Source organism: Oenanthe melanoleuca, chromosome 2, assembly GCF_029582105.1.
Source record: "Oenanthe melanoleuca isolate GR-GAL-2019-014 chromosome 2, OMel1.0, whole genome shotgun sequence".
NCBI classification, from domain to species: domain Eukaryota; kingdom Metazoa; phylum Chordata; class Aves; order Passeriformes; family Muscicapidae; genus Oenanthe; species Oenanthe melanoleuca.
Window position 1 is genome coordinate 71,649,808 of NC_079335.1, and position 15,178 is coordinate 71,664,985.

A 15,178-nucleotide genomic window follows, 5' to 3' on the forward strand; every position below is an offset into this window, starting at 1 on the left:
TAGCCATTTAGCACATATATGTGTGTGCACATAAAAATAGTTATGACATTACTAATTATGGTTTACTGATATAGTTAAGTGAAATTTTTACAAATGGAACATTAACAGAGAGAAATAAAGTGCTTACTAAGGAAATCAGTGGACCAGAATTTTTGGCCAGGTTCTTTTTGATGTTGTCTGAATGGAAGAACATGCAATGTCTAACATCTCATTTTCTTGCCTGGAGATAGCTGATGTCAAATAGAATTTCTCATTTAGCAGAGTGATACAAAATATACTGAAAAAATAACCAAATGAAAGTTGCCCTTACAAAAAAAAAAAAAAACAACAACAACAATTCCACTATAGGGTTCAATCACAACACCAAGGAAGCCCCAATTATCAGGTTCTGCAGCTCATTCACCATCATGATTCTGGGCATCCACAGTTGCCTGGAAGGAGAACACTCATGGTCATTGCTCTGAGTTGGACTGGGCCACACATTCACTTTCCTCATCATGGTCTGACTAACACATTCATGGTTATTTGAGGAACTTTGGGGACAAACATTTATACCAGAGGTTGATGCACTGAACTGTTAACAGCTGTTTATCTATAGCTTCCACGGTTCCCCACTGTGTTGAGATACAGACATCAGCTGTGATCAGTCACACCCTGCAGTACCCCCTGAGCTTCCTGGGCCTTCTTACCAACCTCTGAACCTTCTTCCATTGTAGACTCTTATCGGTCAGTGACTCAGTGATATAAACGATATTATTTACTAGTAACCTTTACCACTCTGCAAATCAAACACCTCAAGTATCTCAACACATATTCTGGCTTCTAAATTAAATATTTTTGGCTTACATGAGATGAAGAAGTTGACCAAATAATTAAAGGTAAAAACTAGAAGGACTTTGACGAAAGATCTACTTCACATGAACTGCCTTGTCACACATTCACAAAATTATATTTAAATGATAAGCTGGTCTAGAACTTTACCTTTATTTTTTCTGATAGTTCCATAAAATAATTTTTCCACTACTGTTTACATGACAATTGTGTTACTAAGAGCCAAATCTTAAGGTTTACATGTACTTTTTATAAATAGTTGGTAAAGAAATTTCTGTAAAAGCTGTGAGACACATCTTGCATCCAGTGAATGGTAACGTCCATTAGAAACATCATCAGTACTATTGGCAGTCTATTGAACATTTGCAACTGGTAGATTTTGTCCTTTTGCAGAAGGATATTTGAAGTATTAGAACCACTGTCCTGCTGCAAGCCTGTTCAATTGCAAGACTCTGAGGATAATGTCTAGAACACTGTTGCAGAATATTAAAGCTCAAACCAGTCTAGTATTCCTTTTATGAAAAAGAAGAGTTTTCCTTTCTAATGTTCAAGGCTCTTTTTTTTTTTTTTTTTTTTTTTCCCCTTTTGCATAGCTTATGCATTCATCAGACAAATCCTAAAGTCCTAAAGATCAGCAAGCAATGATCATGTCTCACTTTTGAAACTAGAAATTCCAGTTCAGGACATGGGCAAGTAATTTGAATTGTTTACATCATCCAAAACTGGTCTAAATACAGATGTGCAGGAGTATAGGTGAATAAAACAGATGTAAATACTGATAAAAATACAATAGCAGTGAAAATCCTAAAGAGAAGTTTAGTCTGGGGAGTTTAATTTACTAACAGTTGGGTATTGTCAAAGCTGGCCTATGCTTAAATGTCTTCCTGCTATTCTTTACCCTCAGCTTGATAAATATCCATCACATTTATGAGTTCTATCCAGATATACTTAAAACACATTTTAAATACCTTAAAGATATTAACTTTATTTCTTTTATTCCCACAGTTCAGCAGTTGCTTTGAGTGCATACATCTCTCCCTACCCCCACGCCCAAATTCATGTCACTTTGTCAGATCTAAGACAAAGAAAGTAAAAAACATATCTAAATACATGGATGTCAAGGGAGTGATTTACCTAGCAACAGTAACTATGTGAAAGTTTTTCGGAAATGTCTGTGCATGTAATGGCACCTTAATGGCTTGCATTTAAGAGGTTTGAAGAAATGGCTGGGAGGATTCTTGCAAAGCCAGGCATCAAAGACTTACAATCACATACGTTCTGGGAAATATAGTGCCACCAGTTCACAAAGAAATTTATGCTCGTGCTTTCAATATGTATTGTAAAGATTTTGCTCATAAGTCCATAGTTAGAAAAACATTATTTTACCCTGTGCTACATTGGATAGAAAATGTATGAGAACAGAGGAAACATGTTAGGATAAATGTTTCTCTGTTCTAATAGCCATCATTTTTTGAAAGCAAACCACCACATAAAGAATTATCTGAAGTGTTACAACAATAACCATGACAATAAGGTGAGGTAAAAAGCTGAGATGGCGCTGTGATATATAACTATCTACTGCTGTGCCAGTAATGCACATTGCTGACCAATGACCCAGGGGATCAAACCCCAATGTACAGTGAGCAGCTTTCTCTTAAACAAAGAGATTTCATAGATCCCACTAAAAGAAAAGTGTGTTCCCATCAATTCTGAATACTAACAGGTGAGAATAAGCTTAAATATTTTAAATCCAGAAGAATTAAACTGAGGTCTTAATCAAAGTCATTGTGTGTAAGGATCCATGCTATTTAAATTCAATGTACATTCTAAAGCAGAGTATCTAGGTGAGATAATAGCTCAGCAAAAAAAAATATCTATTTTTTCTTTACTATTCCAACTTATCTCCTCTTTTTGCACAGAGATTTGTCTTCCATTCCTGTAAATTCAGTGTTTTTAAAAAAGAGAGTATAACCTGAGTCACCAAAACTTTGATGTACATACCCTGTAGTCAGCCCCCAATGAAGACTAGAAAGGTTAAACTCAGAAAAATCAGCTTTGTTTATAGAAAAGTAATTGATTTTTTAACTAGGAAAATTCAAAATAGATCAGATTAGCTCAGATTGAACAGAAATAAAGAAGAGTTTACAGCTAATCCTGACCTCTATGCCTTTGCTTCCAGGTGTGGTTTAGGCAACTTTGCAAACTGTAACAAACTCAGCATGTTCCAGATTGGCCCTCTAATCTCTGAAGGTACTCCATGCTCCTCTGAGGAGGATTTTATTCTCTTCTTTCCGTGCTGAAGGCCCTATACATTTTCCTCCCAATGAGCAAACTCAGTTCCAAGGATGCTGGTACAGTACCTGTCTGAGCCAGCATTACAGAAACTCACAAGCTGAGAAAAAAACCAGCGCAAAACACCATGAGTGATGCTAGCCATGTTCCTTTCCCTCTTCTTCCAAGACATGTTTCTTTTTCTGACAATATTTATTGTATTTTTACTCTTCTATAGCTTTCTTCAACCTAGCTTCTCAGAACTGTTTCTACATCTTCCTTTTCCACAATGTATTTCTTCAAGTTTGATCTTTGCATGCAGTTTCATTTCTCCTCTTCCCTAACAATGATTATAACAGCTTATCTTTTCCCTACCCAAATCTTCAAAACTGAAAAGGTATTTCCAATTGAGTTTCTTCTATCAGACTGTCTGATCCATTATTGCTCCTTCCCACATCAACAGTCACTTGTTTCTTTTCAGACTCTTCTGCTGATCTTCACAATGACAGAACATCGTAACAATGAAATGATGGTATCAGGATCACAGAATCACAGAACTAGCTAGGTTGGAAAATACTTTTGAGGTCATCATGTCAACCTATGACCTAACACCACCTTACTAAATAAACCATACCCAGGGTGTTTTTTTAACACCTCCAGGGATGGTGACTCCAGCACCTCCCAGGGCAGTCCATTCCAGTGCCTAATCACTCTTTCAGTGAAGAGCTTTTTGATAATTTCCAGCCTAAACTACCCCTGGTGCAGCTCAAGACTGTCCTCTCTTTCTGTCAGTGGTTCCCTGGGAGAAGAGACTGACCCCATGTGGTTACAGCCACCTTTCAGCAAGTTGTAGAAAGTGATAAAATCACCCCTGAGCCTCCTTTTCTCCAGGCTGAACAACCCCAGCTCCCTCAGCCATTCCTCATAGGGTTTGTGCTCCAAGGCCCTCACCAGCCTTGTTGCCTCCTCTGGACGCATCTTTCCTAAATTGAGAGGCCCAGAACTGAACACAGCACTCAAGGTGCAGCCTGACCAGTGCCAAGTACAGGGGAAAATGTATATATATGACTCAATTCTTGATAATTTTACAAGTGACAGCAGAATGTGGCTTTCTCACTGTTTTGAAATGAAATAGCTGCTGCTCGAGAGAATCTCAGGCAAAGAGGCCAACACCATTGGAACTACTACCAAGCAAATCAATCCTAAACACCAAAATAAAAGCTTTTTACATAAATTTGATTAAACCAATTTAGTTAGTAAGATTCTGTGCACAGGTCCAGAGGCCTTGCTACTCCATTCAATTCTTCCTGAAGAAACATTTACAACTATGTATTTCAAAACACTCCAGATTTTCACTTTCCAGAGAATTGGTTACTTCAAAATTCTACTTTGCATACTGTAGCTGAGATGTTGTGATTTCAATTATTTGGGCATTGACTTCTCTTCTTTCTTTGTCCCCTCCCATACATTTTGCTTATTTAGTTCCAGCACGTCTGTAGCTTGTTCCAGCTGCATACTTGCTACCACCATTTGTTTTGTCAGTAAGATGCAATAAGTGAGCATAAATGAGGTCCATGTTATATGTTAAGGGAACTGTGATTGGGCAGTCTGGATGTAGTCTAGACTTAGCACTCCCACCATGCATTCTCCTTCTTTTTCCTGATGCCTTTTCTGGCCTATTTACATACATTATTCTCTCTCTGTAGCAAGCACACAGGCCACATGAACCCACCTTGTTTGCCTGGATACTCCACCTCATCTGACCAGCAGCAGAGGTTAAATACTAATTTGACATGGGGCTTAGGCTCATATCTGAATAACACCTCCTCTTCTCTTTCTCACACCAAATTAATTAAATTCTGGCTTTTCTCTGCATTAAAACCAAGAAAATCACAATCTTGTTGTTCCTTTAGCTGACAAATGCCTCGACTGGAGGTTAACAAGTTGTTCTAGAAAAAAAAGATACAAACAAAAAAATCCACAGAAAAAAATGAAAACATGCCTCCTTTAGAGTCAGCTAGTACTATTTTCCCTGCTAGCAATGTATTCACCTGTTAGCAAATACTGGCATTTTGGGAAAAAACACAGATGTAACACCTACTTTCCCTCTAGTGAAGAAGGCAGGAAGAGAGGCAATAATATGACCCTGGTTCTTACACTTTTTAGAGAAGATTCTTGATAGAACAGAGAATTATTTGCTCTTGTTGAGAAATATTCTAATTTCAAGCTGCTTCCAAGGCAGAAAATAGTAGCCACTGATGAAATGCATCTCGACTGAACCATGTGTTCACAGGCAGCATGAGGTCAGCATGCATGAAGTCCCAGACCTTAAAAGTCATGTTATGTGGGTTTTGCAAAGGTTAATGGAAAACCCATTTATGAAATACTATTTCTGGACTAGAGTTTTGAGACCCTGAATAAGAGTATTCTTATTCTCCATAGACCATGTCTTCAAATCACAAATGTTAGTTTAAAGAAACAAACAAACCAACAAAATCCAGCAAAATTTAGGAACAACTATAGCACTGCAGATCTTCAAAGATTTATATTATCCATTAGTCATGTATGCTATCTGTGCATTTCATTTTGCTTTAATTTTTTGTCAGGCATTGGAAAGAACTGTAGACTGTTATCATCATTTTCATGTACCCATCACTCAATTTATAATAAAAATTTCAGTGCATATCAAAAAATCCAACCTTTTATAAAAATTTGTTGTGACAGATTTAAACGTTATGAAATTTTACAGTATTGGTAGAACTCTTAAAGTCATGGATTTCATTTCCAGCAAAACAACTTCTTTCTGAAGTACAAAGAGTCTTCCATAAATCCCTTTAATAATGTACAGGATATGTTAACAAAAGGTTTTGGGCAAACAACAAAGTATAATCTCTTATAAAAGGGACATTTTTTTAAATGGCATAGCATGTATGACACAAGGTTGTGTCATAAATGAAAAGTAAAAAATTAAAAAGGGCAAGATGGCTCTTTTTGTGCTTGATTACCAATTTTATACATATATGTATGGGATTCATAGTAGGGTTTAATCTTTATTGGTAGGTTTTAGTGGCTATGCTTTCCAAGAAAAATAATTTTGATTCAGCAATTAAAATAAAGTCTATGTGTGTTTTATATTAAATTTATTATGCAATCTTATATTTTTCATATATATTTAGTTGTGATCCCTGGTTGAAATCCACTTCATATCTTCAGGTTAGAAACCACAAAACCTGAGAGAGGGGGAGAAGATCTGTCCACTACTATACAAACCCCCCATCTGCTTGCTAAGATTCAATTGCTGCAACAGGAATCAGCTATGATGTCAGCGCTGGCAATATCTGCAGTTTGAGAAGTTACTCCCTCCTGTGAGAGTGTTTCTCATATGGATGATTTGCTTATAGTGGATCACTGTTTTAATGTAATACAAACAACAACATTGTTCTTTTATACAAGTATTGGTCCTTTTTATTAGCATGACACACCTAGTTTGATAAAATTTATATATTACCTATGAGAATGAAGCTTACTGCTATACATATGGAATGAAGTGAATGACAAAATTTTCTGCAAGGCTTACTTAGTATTTGCTTATTTATATTAAAGCTTCTATATAGTCATTTTAATAGAAGAACATTCTTTTAACATTCAAATAGTTTGTATGATACAGTATTATTCTGGAAAATAATTTAATAAATTGATGCCTGTAGACAGAACTTCATGACACTCTGACAATTACTTAATTGGAACAATTTTTTCTCCGCAACATGATATGCCATTTAAATAATTTTACAGAATAAAATTTTGACTAACTGGGGAATGGGAAGGGTGTGCTCTGTACCTTGATTTTCAAATTTCGGAATGAGAAATAATAATGTTGAAACCTGTGTGATATGTATGTGCACAGCATGTGAAACTAACTGAAATTTTTTTCTATTTTCTCTAATGGATTATGAAGCACTTCATTTTTTGCCAGAATATTTACTCATTACATGTTTAACTCAGAAAAATCCCTCATCATCCACCCAGCTTGTCTGTATGAATTGTCAATAGAGGAACCATCAGCTAAACTAAATATGAGGCATGGAAATTCTGTAAAGTGTATAAAACACTATGATTTTTAGAAGTCCTACTCTTTTCACTGAAATTAAAAGAAAAAGCTCATTATCATTTGCAGGACTGGCATCTCCTGTGTTTAAGCCATGAGATGACAGTTTCAGTGAAAAAGGTTTATAAGTTTGACTGACATTTCAGCAGAGAGAAACACTTGAACGTGGCACAGTGAGCTATTTTAGGACTGATGTTGTAACATTACTTGAATAAATGGGATTGAAGAACAAAAAATAACAAAAAAAATTACTTTGTTCATCAGCTCATTTCCTGTGTAACCTGTTGCAAATACACAAAACCAAAACTCTATAAGCTTGCTTCCGGTAAGAAGCTCAGTCATTGCAGCTCCTCTGGCTACTAAGTGTTTCTCTTCCTAAACACTCCCATTTTATATGATTTGTTGTAATACTTGGGAAAGTGGTTCACCTAAGATATACAGAGACAAAAGTAATTTCCAGGTTACAAAGTAAAAACCTAACTGAGAATTGAAAGTTTTGGCAAAGCAAGAAATAAATGTTCCACACTTCTGTATTTTAGGTACAAAACCGGGCTGGCTATTGCATGTAACTATAAAAACAGGACTGATATTTGTAAAATGACATGTTCTCCTAGAAAATCTGAGATCTAAAGCCAAAATTACCAAGGAAATCTTCAGAAGGGGCTCAGTATCAAAAATGGTTATGGTTGGTGGGGTCAGAAGAAAAAGCCATGGTAGCTAAATGCAAAATACCTTAAATTAGTTGAATGTGTGACATTAGAGCATGAATAGCTCAGCTGAAATCTAGTGTATGTTAAAATTATGGCAATTTTCACTTGCAATGATTCCTGCCAAAACCTGTAAAAAAAATGATAATTAAAAGCAAGCAAACAAAAAAAGGAATTTCCCTTCAGGCTTTCTGTTTAAATTATCACTACAATCTATTTTTTTCTGTTAAATTAAAGCACCTTTAGTTTCTTGTGCTTTGACCATTTATTAAGTGAGATACAAATTCAATGTACTTTGAATACACATGGAACCCTCTAATTATGCCATTAAAGTCCTATGCCTTTGCAGTGAGATAATGGATTTATTAAATAGATTCTTTGACATATTCTGCAGGTAGCTTGTGGTTGGCAGCTGCTGCTGAGTCTTCAGGACAGTGACGGAGTGAGGGACAAAGACTCTACCTTAAGAGATGCACAACATTATCCTTCATGCAGCTTAACTGGTAAGGATTGTGATAAAAAAATTATCTTAATATCTGTAATGTTTTAGTGGTTGAAATTCACTCTGTTATAAACATTCTAGAAAATATGAAACACGAATCATGTATTGTAGTTGAGATCAAGTTATGCCACAGGTAACATGTTCACATAAGAGCTGGCAAGCATGAATGTTGGCTGTATTTTGTGCTGTAGTCACTACTTCATGAGATATGCAGAATTTCAATAATCTGGCTTAATCTGGTAAGATTCCTGTCACTGGAGAAATGAATAAATTACTTAATACCTTTTAATGCCTACTTGCTTGTATTGCTAATTGAAGGATCTTCAAAGCATTCTTTCTTTGGGCTGCAGTACACTTGGACACCTGAAACAAAACAGACATATAAATTGGTGATAAATCTGTAATGAAAAAATTTGATGTCTTAGTCTTCTTTTGTCCTGGTGAATTTCACAGGGAGATGTCTGTCCCTGTTCATACACAAAGGACTTTGTTATTATGAGGAAGAAAAGTATCATCTGCTCATGGGGAGTACATGATGAATGGGTGAATTTGTTTTCAACTGTCTTACTCTCTTCTGGTAACAGTTTGGGTTCCACCTGTATGCTATATTGCTCCTGAAATTCATTATTTCTTAAAGACCATCTATTTCCAGATCAGTAACTGCGGAATTGTATATGTATTTAATATTTCTGGAAAATAGGTTTTCAGCTGTTCAGTCCCCAAAGAAAACAACATATTAGAAAACCTTGGATGGATGTTATAAGATCTGGTCCTCTTAATATCATGGATATGTTATATATATTATATTTTTATATTGTTATATTATATATTATTATATTATGTTAGACTGACACTGCAACTCTTGTTTGAATTACAAAGTTGTAGAATTCCAAGTGAATGGAGTCCAAATGAAGAAATTTCTGAAAATTCATAAAAAGTGCTAGCAAAGTAGTTTATCTTTTCATTTCTGTTCTGATCCATCTGGGAAATTTTTTGTTTTCATCTCCATGTATAGAAAACTTCTTGATAGATAATTTGGCTGATATTTCAGGGTGTTCAATTCTCTTTAGCTTTTTTAGTCTTTCTCTCCATTGTATTGACTAAACAAATTGCACAAAATAAGGATTCCTTACAATCACAAAATTCTTTGGTGCATTGTAGGCAAGCAAAATATCTTTAGAAAACCAACAGTTTACTTTATTGAAGTTAAGTGGATGTACCTCTTGCACACTGTAGCTATGAAACTAATTATGCTTTCTAAAAACAAGCAAGGTTGAGTCAAAAGTGTTCACTATGTTCATGTCTCCCTGCATTTAAGGGAGTTGGTTTAAGCTTTATGTTTCAGAGCATTCAAAGCAAAACACACTAAGGTATCAGTATTAGGGTGTCGTGGTTTGACATAGCTTGGTTTTTAGTTAAGGCACAGACATTTAGTACCAAACCCACTACACAAGCATTCATCATTTATTTAATAAATGGTTTATTCTTTTCTTCATTTGTGACCACACTGATGAATATGTGCTTATTTTCAGAGGTGAGGATGAGTAGTCCAAAGTATGTGCTGTGACTTTTTTGCAGGCAAAGTTGGAAGGCAGCGGGAACCACATTGTCCAGGGGAAAGGGAAAGCCAGTTGTGGAGAGACAGCAGAGCAGGAGGGACAGTGGGACAGCACCCCCAAAGACAAAGGGGATTTGTTCAGTGTTTCAGTGATTTGGTTCAGTGGACAGTTCAGACCACCAGGCAAACTTATAGCCAGAAGGCAGCTCCAAGACCAAGCTGGAAAGTCAAGGAAATCAAATCCACAGGTCAGGAATACCAAGATACACAGATGAGCACAGGTATAGGAAAAGTTGTAATATAGCTCTGGCAAAAACAAGGCTAAGCATCTTGGCCTAAAAACATTTCTTGTGCAAAGAGGAGTGGGATGCTAAAAAGGCTTCTCACAGCCTTTTCCATCCAAGCTAGTTTCCCAGCACTCCAACTCTCATTTCCAGAGCTGCAGCAGATCAGAGCGGGCCTTGAGCACAGTCAAACCCCAAAAGGGAAGCAGAAGAAAATTCAGGACTCTGACACATAATTAGAAATGTTAATTTTTGCAACTGCATGCTGTACCTGGTGTGAACAGTTATTACTAGCTCTCATAAACTGAAGGAATTAATAATGTATAGAATTAGTTTTATCTCCAGCATGCAGATGAAGTTGGTCTCTGAAAAAGAAATCCTAAACTCAACAGTAATTTGACCTCAATGAATGAGGCCAGTATTTCATCCACAGAATTCAAATGAGTTTTCAAAGATCACAAAAGGATCCTAAAGTTCCTCTTATATGTGTTGAAGGAGTTCTCATGAGAGTTAATAGGCTTGCAGTGTCTTTTTTTACTTATATTATGACTTCAGTCTATACTTGCAGCAAAAACAAGGATAAAAATTACAACCTATTTACCTGAGGCTTCCAATTTGATTTGAAAACTGTGCTTGCTTCTAAAGTATGTCCTTTATAATACAATATATTTTTCACCTTCTTTTACTTGATGGGATAAAGAATGTAGCATGTACATTCTTATCAATGTGCTGGTTTTGGCTGGGGTAGAGTTAGATTTCTTCAGAATAGTTGGGATGGGCCATGCTCTGGGTTTGTGCTGAAGACAGCATTGATATCTCAGAGATTTTTTTGTTGTTGCTGATTGGCACTTACACACAGCCAAGGCCTTTTCTGCTCCTCACCCCACCACACCAGTGATGGTACTGGGGGTGTAGAAATAGTTGAAAGGGGACAAAGCTGGGACAGCTGACCTCATCTGAACAAAGGGAAATTACATGTCATGCTCAGTATATAAAGCTGGGGGAAGAAGAAGGAAGGGGAGCACAACATTCATGGTGATGGCATTTGTCTTCCCAAGTCACTCTTGTTTTCCTGAGGATGGCTGAACCTCTGCCTGCCCATGGGAAGTGATGAATGGATTCCTTGTTCTGCTTTTTTGTGTGCACAGCTTTCACTTTCCCTATTAAACTGTATTAAACTTTATCTCAATCCATGAGTTTGTTTTTACTTTTCTGGCTTTTTCCTCCATCCCACAAGGGGACAGTCAGCAAACAGCTCTACAGGGCTTAGTTGCAGACTGAGGTTAAACCATAACTGCGTAAACACAAAGATTTCATAATTTCTGCAGTCTGGATTAAAATAGCAAGTTTTGTATCTTCCTGTGCTTTGCCACATTCCAATTTCTTTATGGAAATAAGAAAGCCATTCTGTATGTTAGTATCATTTTATAACACTGTAATTTTATAATTACAGAACTTTGTGTTTTGTTGATTTCATATTTGTTCAATTTTGTAAGTTCTTTCAATATTCGTTTTTAAAATCTCTTTCTGTTTTGAAATATGGATTTGTTTTAGTTACAGACATATGAAAACAGGTTTGAAGTCTCCAGAAGAAATAGATTATGGACTGCTTTGGTTGCAAGTAAAAACTGGTAAGGTGTAGAATTTTAGATTTTGCAAGAAACACATTTTGGATTTCATTTGCTCGTTGCCTTTCTGTCTTGCATTATATTCAGATATACATAAGTGTCAAATATTGGAGTTTTTTAATAGGACTGAGAATTGTCTTTAATTATGCCACTAAAAATGTCACAGTATGATCAAGAATTTTCATTTAATCCAGCTAAACTTCAAATTTCATGGGACTACATCTAAATGAACTTCTTAAGATGACTCTCATTGTGTCTCTAGTTTTAATTCAGGTAAAACCTGGCACATTTTTTACCAAAAGCTAAATATCTTTTCATGGTGTTTTTCTATCATTATTGTCTACATCTTTACTTTTGATTTTTATTTATTGTTTAGCCATTTATTCCCAGAATTGCTCTAGAATTTGCCTCTTATGCATTTTCAGTTCTTTCATAGAATAATAGAATGGCTTGTATTGGCAGGGCAAGCTTCCACCAGATCAGGTCACTTAAAGCTCCTCCAACATTACTTTGAATAGTTCCAGCATCCACAACTTCTCTGGGCAACCTCTTCCAGTGATTCACTCACCTTTCTTCCTTCTCTCTTATATAAAAGTACTCCTTTTCTGATTAAAATTTGGTATAAATCTACCTTCTTTCTGTTTGTCTGTTTGCCTGCCTGTCTGTTTGTTTGTTTGTTTATTTGTTTGAAACCATTGTCCCATCAGCCTTGGTCAAAAGTTTTTCTCCACCTTTCTTATAAGCTTCCTTTAGATACAGACAGGTGCTATAAGGTATCCCCAGAGCCTTCTCTACTCTGGGTCTGAAAACCCCAACTCTCTTAGTCTTCCAAAGATGGCAAAATCTTCCAGTCCTCTGATCATTTTTGCAGCCTGTTCTAAGAGATCTATGTCTTTCTTGGTCCAGGGACTTCAGACCAGCTCCCTTGACCTGCAGGACACGTTTCTGTTTATGCTGTTAAGGATACAGTTGGCTTTCTGAGCTGTGAGCTCCTATTGTTGGCTCATGTCCAGTTTTTCATCCACCAGCAACCTCAAGCCATTTTCCAAAGGTCTTCAGAATTCCTTCATCCCTCAGACTATATCAGTGTTGGGGATTATTCTGTCCCAGGTCCAGGGCCTTGCACTTGGACTTGTTGAATTTCATGAGGTTTTCATGGATCCTTCCTTCAGGAATATCAGTTTTACATCACATGCAAAGTTGCTGAGGTTGCACTCAAACTTTCAAGTCTGCATAACTTATGACTGGTCCTCTACCCACCCTTGAGGGGCACCACTCAGAAGAGACTTTCATTCTGAACAGTGAAAGCTCAAAATAAAGGGTTTAAAAGATATTCCATATTATTCTCACATTTTCTAGATGGTCTTGACGTCATATGCTGTTATGTAAGCAGATGCAAAAACAGGTGTGCTCAAGATTTGTGAACTGACTACCCATAATTACTGAGATAAAAAGAGACAGTGATTTACATTAACTGCTCCCTATCTTTATGGGTAGTCCCATCAGGCCAGGAACTGACCCTGTTTTTAGGGGTTTTTTAAGGGTTTGTTGTTGTTTTTCATGGTTGGTTGGTTGGGTTTTTGTTTTGGGATTTTTTTTTTGCAGTTTATTTGTTTGTTTTTAATTTATAGATGGCTTTTGTGTGTGTGTATGTGTGTTCTGGGACATAAAACACTTCCATGTTTTCTTCAGCTTTTTTTTTTTCTGTTTCTATTTTTTCTATTCTGTTTCTGTTTCTATTTTTTCCTATAAAAAATAAGGCAAAATGTTATTTAGAAACAGAGTACTGTAAGATGATGAAAAGGAAAGAATAAAGATAAGCAAATCTGTAAAGGGCCTCACAGAAATCACTAAGAAACAACTGAAGCAACTGAATTTCCTAGCACACAGATCAAATAGGGTAAGAAACCTTTATGAGAGAATAAAGCTGATATTAAAAAAGCTATTTATCTGGCCATACAGTGTAACATTATGAATTAAAATTGAATGTTGAAAATAAAATTGGCTGTACTATGCTCTTGCTGGCTTATTTTAGTCATGTGACAGAAATTCAGCAGCTCTCCATGGTGCTCACCTCCAACCTTCTCACCAAAATAAAGCAGAAATAATCAGATCCTATTATCATTAAGGGAGTGGAGAAGGTTATAAAGGGAAAATGATAAAAGACGGCCAACTGTCTACACTGCAAATTAGAATCACCTCACAACCAGGTCAAAACACAGCTGCACTTTAATCAAATTCTATCCAGTTCATGTTTGCAGTATTGACAAATCCTAATTGTAATGAAATACTATTTGTTCCCTGGTGTTGAATGTTTCTTTAATGGCTATAGTGATTTGAACCAACTAAGCATATAATTCACTTTTTTGGATGAGACTAAAAAGTTAAAAGTGAAAGCAATAGAAGAGAGGTGGAAAAGAGGGTAAGTATAGGTCAGATGCAAACAGAGATATTGAAAAGTCCTTTAAAACTTTCCTCCCCATTCAACTTGCCATTTTATCATCAGATTGTTATCCAAAGGTACTTTTAAAACTGCAATAGAAACTCAAAATGGCACATGGCTGATGACATTACTACCTCTTGAAAACATTAATTAATATTAATTTTATTGATAGACACTTATCTTGCTCTGTGTAGTCACTAGAAGATTACTTGGATCACTGCCAAAATGTTTATTTTGTCTATTGACTCTTGAACATTTATCTGTATTCTGTTTTTTTTTTAACTCAGGAGGTTATCTTAATAGTCATCAGTATGATGCTCCAACAGAAATGCTGGAAAAATTATTCAGTAGCATCATTCAAATGTTAATAGAATCATAAAAGGTAGTAAAATTAAACAATTTTATAAGATTGTAGTGTAAGTTTTTACATGTTCAGAGCTTTGTTAGCATCCTTTAAAAAATAGTATTTCCTGTATAATTGAAGTCAGGTTCATGGGATTGGTGTGGGATGCACTAGCAGGAAATGGTAGCTTGCAGTCTAATCTTACACTGATTTAAAGGCTTCAAAAATTAATTTTTCACATCATGCCATAATCTTATCTAGAGCAACAATGTACTATTTGGCCCATTACCTCCAAATAGTCTGCTTAAGATGAAACTTAATATATTTTTGGTCGATCAATGTTAAGTGCAATCATCAAACACTTACAGCCTGATTGGATCTTTGTGGTGCTAGTAACTACTTGCAGTGCACAGTGACAAGTATCTCAACCAAACAGAGCTGAAATAAAAAGAAACCTAATGCTTTAAAACTTACATAACTACTTTGCTACCTTTAAAATAAAACTA